This window comes from Phodopus roborovskii, unplaced genomic scaffold (genome assembly GCF_943737965.1).
Source record: "Phodopus roborovskii unplaced genomic scaffold, PHOROB, whole genome shotgun sequence".
NCBI lineage: Eukaryota > Metazoa > Chordata > Mammalia > Rodentia > Cricetidae > Phodopus > Phodopus roborovskii.
Window position 1 is genome coordinate 8,892,932 of NW_026126460.1, and position 11,256 is coordinate 8,904,187.

Below are 11,256 nucleotides of genomic sequence, written 5' to 3' on the forward strand. Positions count from 1 at the left end.
TCTGATAGTCATGACCAACAAGTTGAGAACCCCTGTTTTATGCACTGTTTCTCATTCTAACACTTCCTTTAGGAAGAATGATTAAGATAATCAAGTATGGCACCATTTAACGGTAGGAAAGTGAGACTTGAGTCATTGCATGGTGTACAGCCAGCTACTGCAAAGCTGACCTAGTGATGCCCATGGAGTTGCCTGGCTTCTGGGTAGCTAACTCTTAGGTAATGATGACTTTTGCTGGTCCAGCCCTGGTCCAGTGGAAGGCTGCTTTCAAGAGGTGCAGCTTCAATAACAACTTTCTTTGAGGCTTTTTGAGGTGATAGAAAGTGTTAATTACTCTGTGTTCATTTTCTTTTCTGTAGATTCATTCTCTTTGATTTGGCAAAACTGAAATGTCACTGAAGTGACCATGATATTTCACCAGAAGCCCTGTGAATAGGAGGCATGTGTGTTGATTTCAGTTTGGAACAGGAAGTAAACACAGATTTGGATACAAGAACTCTAAATTAGGTTGTAGAATCTAAAAACCATGTGATTCCCATTCCCATTACAATCAACTAGCACCCTACTCATGCATCTATAACTAGGTAAGAGTGGAATGGATTCCAAAATGAGCCCCAAATTTAGGCCTGGAAATGTTGAAATTAGATGGCTGACAAGATCGTGGCCCTCAAGCTGAATGGAAAACCATGACACTTCCCTTATTAAAACTATATATGCCATTTGACTTTACCATAATAGGGAATTCCAGGAAAACTCAAGGAAATTCTACCACTGTTTTTTTGTGTTTAACAATTGTGGGGCCCATTTTTCTTTTCTGAGAGTTCAGTCTATCAATATGAAAAAGAAGAAAACAACTTTACATTAATGACTATCATAACCAAACCAGTATTTCCCTCAAGATCCAAAAGGAAAGACTAGCAGTTAATAATACATGACACAACTCCCACCCTTGGCAAAGCAATATTTTAAAACTAAAATTATATTGTAATTAGCCTTTCAAAAATGTGAACACTTCAATATAGGAGTCCATTAATAATCTAACTGCTGCTGCAAAGCATGTTCCTCCCACACATGTAACTTAATTAAACCCAGCTTCTCATTCCAGCCGTCAGATAGTCATGATGAACAGGTGGCTCCCAACTTGGAGATAATGGGAAGCTGGATCTTGCTCTGACTTCGCACACCCAGATGAGATTATCTAAATGTCTTCCTTGTTCTTTATTCTGGCAATTTCTATTTCAAGCACAGATTTGCTTCTCTTTTAGAGGATTTAAAGTGCAAATACTACCCCGGACAATTTTAATGAAGAGTAAATGTAAGCTTATACAACTGTCAGGGTCATCCCTCTTACAAAGATCTTTTCCAAAGTCTTATTGTCTTGTGAAGGTGGGAGGTTGAAAAAGTGCTAAGAAAATTACATACTAGTTAGTTTAGTTTCAAGAGCACGGATGGAGGATGGCGGTTAAAGGCAAAGATCTCTAAGAATGCTCCCTCCATTCTCTAGTGTGCTATAGATCATGTATCATAAATACATGCCCAGAGATGCAGCGGATGGCTGGGATGACGGATGCTGAAGGGGGGAAAAATGAGAGGGATGTAGTCAAATGGAGAGAGATATCTTATGTGAGGTGGGGGGAGGGGTACCTTTCACTTGACTCTGTCAAGTCCTTCACCAGGGCAGCCTGGAAGAAGGAATTTCCATTTTTAGTTAAAATCCAAGGTGATAATTATCTTCAAAAATTGCCTGCTGATTAAAACTCTGAAGCTACAGGACCAAACCAGATACACAAGCCTAGAGCTATCTTTGAAGACCACTGTAAATTAAGATGCAAACCTGCTTTGCCTCCTAAGAAGGGAAATGCTTTAAGTTGCCAGTCTTACATGCCTTGGTATAAATTTGTAACCTGAAGGAGACTGTGAAGAGGGGGAGGTGCCTGGTCACTAAATGGAAAGAATCCATGCAAAAGTGTAAGCCACAGAGATGATGGGAGTGGGGTCCATTGTAACTGAAAGGTAAAAAGCATGGGAGCATCAGGGAAAACATTGCAGAGAATGGAGGGCCACACGGTTCATCTCTGCCGTCTCATTGAGTAGATATAGCACTGTATGCTACAATTGACATTTTAGTGATGTCAAAGACAAAAGGCGTCGGCACCCTTGGGTTCTGATGTCATGGCTTGCCCCACTGTTTGGAAGCAAGCCCCTGAAACTCTGGGGCCTTTTCCCTCATTTGGACAGAATGCTACATTTACCACCCCCTCCTCCTCAAAGGAGAAAGCATCCTTCATCAGGATTAGATGGCAAGCAGGAGAACTACTACTGCATCTTCTGGGAGATCAGTCCACACTGTCTTTGAGAACTCCCCACCATGACTTAGCTCCCCAAAGCTCCTTTACCGCCTCCCTGTCCTGTCTGGTTTTCATGCCTCTCCTGGAACCTCCTGGAATCATCTCCTTGGGCATTCCAAGTCATATCTGAGTCTCTGGTTCTGCTTACAAAAGAAACCCAGGCTAAGACCTTGCACCACACAGGTACATTTTCTGCAGGTCCTGCTAGGTGACATTGGACTTGGAAGTCATTTTTGTCTGACACCCATATATAGTGCTGTCTTCTTTCCAGAATTAGTCACTTTAGAAGAGCTGCTGCTCCACGCCCAATATATGAGAACACAATTAGGTAATGTACTTAAATGTGTTTCCTACCTTGGAAAGCACGGCTTGCATGTTGCTTCCATAGCTCTTACTGCGATGAGTATCCAGCCATGGTGAATTTCCAGCAGAAGACACAGGACTGGTGGTGGGAGATGAACAAGCAGAATGCTTTTCTGAACTGCCTGCTATTACTCAGAACAACAGAAATGCCGGGCTGGAAGTGGCAGCGTTTGTTAGTTTCTCACACTGCAACAAGGCCCAATCAGTTCACTGAGGTGGAGGCCTGAACTTCACAACATACTCAGTGTTTGGAAACTGAGTTATAGTGCTGAGACTGATGGAGGATGAGAGCGGCCATAAAACCGCAACTCCAACTAGATTTCATTTCTGTAAACTACAGTGATTAATTCAAACAACGAAGTATTACACGTCCATAGTTCTTTATAGTAGAAACTAATGGGTCTGTGTTCCTGATTTAATGGCCATGTAAAAAGAAAAAAAAAATCATCACAGCACAATCAATGGAATAAGTAATATTTACAGATTGAATGATGACTAACTAGCAAAGAGGAACACATTTGTCAAAGCACATTCAATGGTTAAATAAATAACCTTATTTGTTCTTGACTCTCTCTCTCTCTCTCTCTCTCTGTGTGTGTGTGTGTGTGTGTGTGTATGAGTATGAGAGAGGAGAGACTGCTATCAAGTTCTATACATGCCTAACTTGTGATCCGTGAGCCATGTGCAGCCAAGGACAACTATGAATATGGCCCAACACCCAATTGTTTACTGATTAAAATTATTTTTAATTAAAAATACATTATGCTGTTCTCAACATAAACTATGTCATATGAAAAGATTGGACATACCTGACAGGTAACAAATATGTGTTATGTATTGATTGATCAACTCACTTATTCATTCTGGGTGAGTTTTTGTTGCTGTTTTGTTTCTTCCCTTTGCTAAACCACTTTGAAGAATTTTCTTTGCTAGGATTTCAAGCCTATTCATTTTTTTTCTGCATATTTTACAATATACTTTTATTTTCGATGTATATGAGCATTCCCAATGCATTTCATCAACATTTCTTGCCCTGTCTCCACTACTTTCCCTTTGTTTGGATTGTTTTCAGTAAAGTGATTTGTTTAGAAAGGAGTCTTTTTGAAGTACTAAACATGAATACCCCTGCAAGAGACAGCCATGCACTCACATTCCCAACCCCAGCACTATTGAGATTCTTTGTTTGGGAGACTTTCCTGGAAGATGTTTAGCACCATAATTGGCCTTTCCTCACTAGCTGCCAGTTAACAACCTGGATAACAACTAAAAAGTATCCAAGCAAAGGGGTGTGTGTGTGTGTGTGTGTGTGTGTGAGAGAGAGAGAGAGAGAGAGAGAGATAGAGAGAGAGAGGTAGAGAGAGAGAGAGAGAGAGAGAGAGAGAGGGAGAGAGAGAGAGAGAGAAATCCTCCTTGCTTGAGAACTGCTATGCTGCTACGGGTGAAACACAAGACGTCAAAGTTGCATGTGGAGATAGACTTGCAGTGAGTGCTCTGGTGTGGTTTCTAAGGAGTAGGAACTCATTTGCATAATATTGTATGAGAATTATAATAGAAATATAATATCAGGTGGACACCAACTACACTCTAGGCTTCATTCTATATAGCAGTTCAATAAATTCACTGAATCCTCAGGACTCACCTCTGTGATGGGTGCTATAATTATCCCAGTTTTGTAGCAAAAATAACTGGGATACAAATAATTGGGTTTGGGTAATCCCCCCAAGGTCATGTAGCTGGTGAGTGACAAGACTCGAATACCAATCTAGGCCGTTTAGTCAACCATTTTGCCCCCACTACTCCTCTAAAATTGAGTATAAATTAGCACTTTATAAATGCTAAAGGGAGGCAGTTAATAACTTTCCTATTTATGCCCAGGTGTGCTCACTGTGGTCAAAGCCCTCTAAGCATGCCCCCAAAGCACCCACTTAATTGTAGTATTTTCCGTTTGCATTGTGATCAGGGTTAAATATCCTACACCCTTATAGACCTGGCTCAAATGCCAGCAGCTCCCATGAGATGAGTCCTCCTAGGAAGGCTTTTGTTCTTTGTCCTAATTTTGTCAAGTTTATTGTCCTCATTGCAGACATGTATGTTACTTATTCCTTCATTGATTGGTATGTTCACTGTGGAAAACACAGTGATAATCCCTCACAGTGACCAACAGAGTGTGGTCAATGTATGCATGGAAAGATGGGTTTCTAAGTTAAGGAGTGGATTGAGTAGGTTGCTAGATTGAATAGTAACAAACTTACATGATATCTTACACACCTATTATATAGCTGAAACACTGGGATGTGGAAACAGTCACCCAAATAGGGATCATTGGATCCTCTTTATACCCCCCAGAGCAGCCCAGGTACAAACTCTGTAGCTTCCCTCTGCATTTGTAACCACAGATCTAACCTGAGCAAAGCCACTTGCATAAAATAGTGACAGAATTCTTGCTGGATGAGCAATGGTGACAGAAGTCCTGCAGGTTTTAATATTCCTTATGCAACGAATGGTCCCCTCAAAGTGGAGGCTATTTCTTTCCTTTTTATCTTTCCCTTTAACCACTCCCGAAGCAGCATATTGCACTGCTATTTGTCATAGATGTTGAAAAATATCTCATGGATCAGATTTTACCAGCTGTCCAGGCAAGAGATCATGAAAGAAGGGACCAATGGACATGGGCCTGATTACTTTGCTTACAAGAGCTTTGTGTAGCTGTCATTGTCTAGACTTTGCTCCTGTATTCTACAGTGTCAGTTTCTTAGAGAGAATGAGCAGTGCTGCCAGAGGCATTCTTCTTTGTCAAATGTTTTGCTTATTATTGAGTTTATACCCAGGGAAACATTTATCTTTCTGGAAGCATTGCTGCCATGCTTGCTCTCATGCCAAGTTCAGTCCCAAGGATGTTTAAGGAGGTCTTGTTAAGGCAGAAAGGATGGATGTTGAGGGAATGTGAGTAATTAGCTTGAAGATGTGTGATCAGTGTGTCAGCATGGCAAATTGTCACAGGGATTGAGAGCCACAGGCCTTTAGAGCTGGGGATGGCCAGAGTTCGATAGCTTGACATCCATCCCCATGTTTTTCTTACCCACTCCTCTGGTTGACCTTTATTCCGGAATCTGTCATCAAGAGAAATAATTCCATGGGATTCTTTATTAATGAGAAGCAATGTGGGTGTCTGATTTATCGTTGATATAAAGAGAATTTTCTCACAATCTCAATGTGTTATAATCTAAAATACATTATTATCATCTTGGAATGCAGTATAATCAGAGATGCTGAGGTTAAAATGGCATTGCCTCATGGACTTTTTCCTCCTCTCTATCTACTTTTATAGTAACCATGGGATCAGGGCATCTCTAAAGAAGAGGCAGTATCCATCTATTGCTATATCAATTACTAAGTGCTCCTTAGGACCATCGTTTATGATACAAGGAGGAGACAGACTGTAATTTCTGCATCTGATGCAAGAGAAAGTTAACAGCCCCATTTTGATGGATGTTCCATGTCTGAGCATGCAATTAAAAAAAAAGAAAGAAAAAAAAACAACCCTTTCTCTTTCTTGTAAGATGAGCAAGCATGATAGAGATATATTCGAAGAAAAACAGATATCCAGCCTTTCAGTTCTGAAGACCTCTGCTTACCTCCTTCTACCCCAGGTACCACGAGACTAGTGGGGGAGGGGAGCTCAGAAACTTGACAAGTTCTTTATGTTGCAAGGAGCCAGCTTTCCTCCCACGTCTGACTTTTCCCGTGTGAATTCAGAATGCAGACCCTGTTTAAGATTTCTTTAAAACAGAAAAATGAACTTGCCTGTACATGGAACATTTCCAGAGAAAAAACAAGAACAAACAGGATTTCAATTTCAGGTGGAACGCAGACCCCTTGGCCTACATTTAATTGCAGAAAAAAGAACTTTCCTATCCAGGACTGAACCAACTACCATCCAAAGTGTCTTGTTTGAAGAACACGAGTTAAGATTGGGTTGTTTATTTGAAGAGGGAATGGATAATTTACCATATACGAGATGCAGCTGCATTTAGCAATGTTCAGAAGTCCAGGAGCTGGGGAAGTTTTCATGATCCTTTTGTGCCTCAGATTTGTGCTGCCTTCCAGACAAGTGGCATTAGTCTGCCTCCAGTGTAAATCTGAAAGTCTGGAGAGCTGCACCTTACCAGGCCCCGTGAAGTATCTGTCTCAGCTTCCAAGCTGGGTGAGAGTTTAATCCTTATGCAGTGTGTCTTTGTCCATTCGACTTCCTATTCCACAGAGCAAGAGTCTGGCAGTTTCCCTTTAGTACACTGCTGGGTTTTGAAAATTGGAGGCACATTGTTCAATTAAGAACCAATTAATGTGACGCTCCAGCATGAAAGAAGTGTTAGACAAGGGGAACCCACTGCAAACTAATCAGTCTAAGTTTCATTGACTTGTGATCCACTGCTTCTTAAAGGCATGAGAATGTGCTGGCTTTCTGTCACCTCCAGCTCTTGTAACTTGACTGAGTTCCCAAACTAGGTTGAGTCAAGTTGAGTCAAGATCACATGGTGACCTTCCCAGGGTAGCCCAATTTCTGCAAAATATGTGCACACCATGGGTGTGCCCCTTTTCTCACTTCGGTCCTGACTTATTGCTTTGCAGCTGAATGTTCTGATTGCCATGTGACTCAAACGATAAATAGCAACCAGAAACTCAGAAGGCATGCAATGCAATGGCATTCTTTTAAGTACAGTTTGTGCCTGCCTGAGAGCTTCAGATTCCTTGTCTCTTAAATGGAAGCAACAAGGTCTACTCAATCAAATCTGCCAAGAAGGAATAGAACAAGCCCTGTTTTAAGTACATGCCAGCCTCAGCAATTAGTCCATCAACTTAAATTCTTCTTGCAGTTTCAATTAGATTGAGCACCCTTCCCTGGTTTCTACTCAGGCTGTTGTACAGCTTTTTTTGCAAGGCGAACAGCTGTCTGATGCCACCCCAGAGAGAGCTCTGTTTCAGCTACTCTTGTATTCCTAGTTCATAGAGCACTCCAAGATCCAGTGGGTGAAAGGCACTCATTAGCACCACAAGATGATGTCTGTTAGTTGTAAATAAGCAATAGGAAAAGGCAGGCAGTGATCACATGCTTGCTATCAAGTCACTCAACATCCTAGTTAGATCCCTCTCTACTAAGACCTGGTTGAAAAGCGAAGACCATCGGATGACATACTTTATAGGAGATATTTACTGTTGCTTTGAGAAGCAGAGTGGGTTGGGGGAGTTCACAATGTGTCAGCATCACCTCCTACTCCAAAATGAACATTCTAGGAGATTCTCTATATAGTCTGTCCTTGGATCGGTTTATTATATTATTACTTTTGTAACACCAGTTAAGGACATTCCAAATGATATGCTCAGAGAAAGGCTTTGTCAAAATTCTACAAAGTCCCAGTTTATATTGGCTTATCTTTCCCTTCATCTCCACCTCCACCTCTCAATTCTGAGCCACCCATTCTTATCTCCCTCTATTTATGAGTGTCTTTTAGTATGGCCCCCAGCAATTCTCCAAATCTCTTGTTTCCCTGTTCCTTCTTCATCTGTCACCCTGTCCTTCCATTCCCATCCTGCTCTGGGCTGAAGAAGTTGACCTGGTGCCTAGACTAGATTTCCTATGCATTAGTGAGATACTGTATTCCTTCCCAGTTATCTTCCTACCTTGTAACAAAGCTTTACCCCTAAGTGATTGGACTCTGGCTGTCTGCTCCTGAGCCAGACCTCCAGCTCTCCTGGACCTCTCTGTCTGTCTCTCTCTCTCTCTCTCTGTCTCTCTCTCTCTGCCAGGAGGATATAACAAATTTCTGCAGTTGCTGGCCTCCTGCCACACTTGTTCTCTCTTCCTGTTGACACTTATACAGGTTCTTGCTGCATCATACCATCCAGGTTGGTGTCTGCATCTCCTTAAGACTGGTTTCCCTACCTCCTACTTCCCACAGGCATGTGCTAAAAGTAGCAAAAGTGAAAATACATAATTATGTTGAATGGCTGCTCTGAATGAATTTGATATTATGTATCTCTTTGTGTTTATACCCTGAAAGGAAAAAATTTAGAGAAGAGGCATAAACAGTGAAGGCAAAAGTTTATTCAGCAAAGTAAATACTCCAAACAGAGACTGGGAAGGGCTGCTCCAAGGCAGGGAAGACTATGTGCATTCTGCGTTGTTGATTTTGAGTTTGTGTGTAATATAAAATAAATATAAGTATATTTTATTAATTATATACTCTATATAATTGTGTGCATTATATGATGCGGAAAGGTCACTGGACAAACCTATGGTCTGATTCTCACCTTCCACCTTTACCTGAGCTTCAGGTATGGAATTCATGTTGTTAATCTTTCACAGCAAGCTGATTTTACCCACTGAGCTATTTCACTGACCCCTAAGACCATGATTTTATTTTTCATTTATTTTTTTGAGACAAAGTCTCATCTCACTGAGCCCTGGCCAGCCCAGAACTCTCTATGTAGATCAGACTGGCCTCAAACTTAGATCCACCTGTCTCTGCCTACTGAACGGTGAGATTAAAATCAAGTGTCATTCTGTCTGGCTGCATTGTGGATGTTAAGGAAGTTTTATGAATTTTTGTGAGATGGGTAGGCTATTCATGGAGTAAGACAACACTTTTGATGACACTTTCATCTTCTTAAATCATGTTGTACCTCTTTTGAGGCTGCAGACCTTTCATAAGTACATGTGCAGGGGAATTCCTTGTGCCTTCATTTCGGATATATGGAAAGCAACCTAACTGCAACTTCCAGGATGTTTAACTAAAAGGACTCTCTGATTGCCAGGAGACATGGGTCCCAAGGTGCAGACAGAGTCTTCCTCATCTTGTCTCTAACTCCTTGCTTGCTAGGTATCAGATTCACTGCCTGAGATTATTCCAAATCTGAATCTCTGAGTCCTTCTTTCTGTGCCTAATAGTCATACAATGAAACTACTAACACATGGGAGAACATCACAAAAGAACACTACTGTATTTGGGGTCCACACCAACAACAAAGTGATAATGGAGTAATTCAATTTAACATGGCAAGAAAATTGTAATTAGTTCGACTACTTTAATGACGGTGAAATATTACCCAAAATAAAGTTGCAGTTCATTTATATTTCTGTAATAAAAATCTTTTATATTTATTTACTCTAACCTGCTGATATTAGTAGCTCCCTGGAGGATTAAGCCTAATTGCAATAGACTAAAAAGAATCCTATTAATTTAAAAAGCAATAAGTATTTAGTGAGAGGACTCAACTTTAGGAAGTATAAATTTACTCTCATTATGTTATAAAGGATATAAGATACTCTTAAAGCCGTAACCAAATATTTGTAGTTTCCGTATTTCCTTTCTCATTACAATATTTGTCATGAAGATGAATTAGTGTTGTGCCATTTTCTGCTCTCATTACAGCCTTGGTGCTGAGATGAAATATTGGAAGCTTAATGTCTTTATGAATTATAGCTGGAAACTGTATGATGTTGACCTTTTCAATATTCTAGTTTCTGACTGGCTGGCATTTACACTCCTCCTCCTCCCCAAACAATTGCTAGGAATATAGAAGAAAGATTGGGGCTGGTAGCCAATGAGAGAACAGAATATTAAAAAGGTCAGCAGCACAGTCTTTTCTATAAATTCAAAATTTATATTAAGGCCTTAAAATTCAAACACTATAACTTACGAACAAAATATGCAATCCATAGTCATAAGAAATCACCTTCTTTTAAAACTTCCTCAATACTGTGATAAAAGAGCAGCACAATTATTTAACACTAAAAATAATCTCTTCAATATTTCATGAATGACTGAGAATTCTTTTTAAAATCATAAAGTTATTAAAAATGGACATAAAGACCACCTTTGTCCCTCATAAAAATGAATCATTTTTGTCTACAACAATAATAATACCAACAGGTAATTGTAGGCCTGGCTGTTTCTTTTTAGTAATTACAATGTTATTCATTGTTTTAGAATTAAATCTTAGATTTGCCAAGTAAAGACAAAAGTCACTTAAGAGTTCAGATTCATATTCACCACTTTACCTGGCTAATTATGGTACTCAGTAAATATTTACTGAATGATGTATGCTAGACAGGTAAAGCATTGATTATAGTAAGTGTCTATTGCTTTTGAAGGTATATGTGAGCCCTGCAGACTGCATCCAAGTAAAAGGTTGTAAGACTTAGACAGGCTTCATAGTTTACAAGTGTGTCTATTGTAGCTCACGAAATATGTATGAGTGACTTAAGGAAATAGAAGGGGAAAGCAGAATATTGTTGGCAGTCTCTAGATTGCAACAGGACCAATTTGCAGCTTTTTTACATGGCCAGCATTCTACCTTTCCTGAATTATGTATCCCTAATTATATGCTTCATCTCTACCCTCCCTCATATAGCTGTCACCTGATCTTCATTGACCAATCAAGTTTCTTTCTCCCTAGATACTGCTGGGGTTTGGGATGAGTGTTGGATTGGATCAGGGACAGTAAGAACCAGAGGCAGAAGCCTCAATACTGAGTAGAAAGAGGC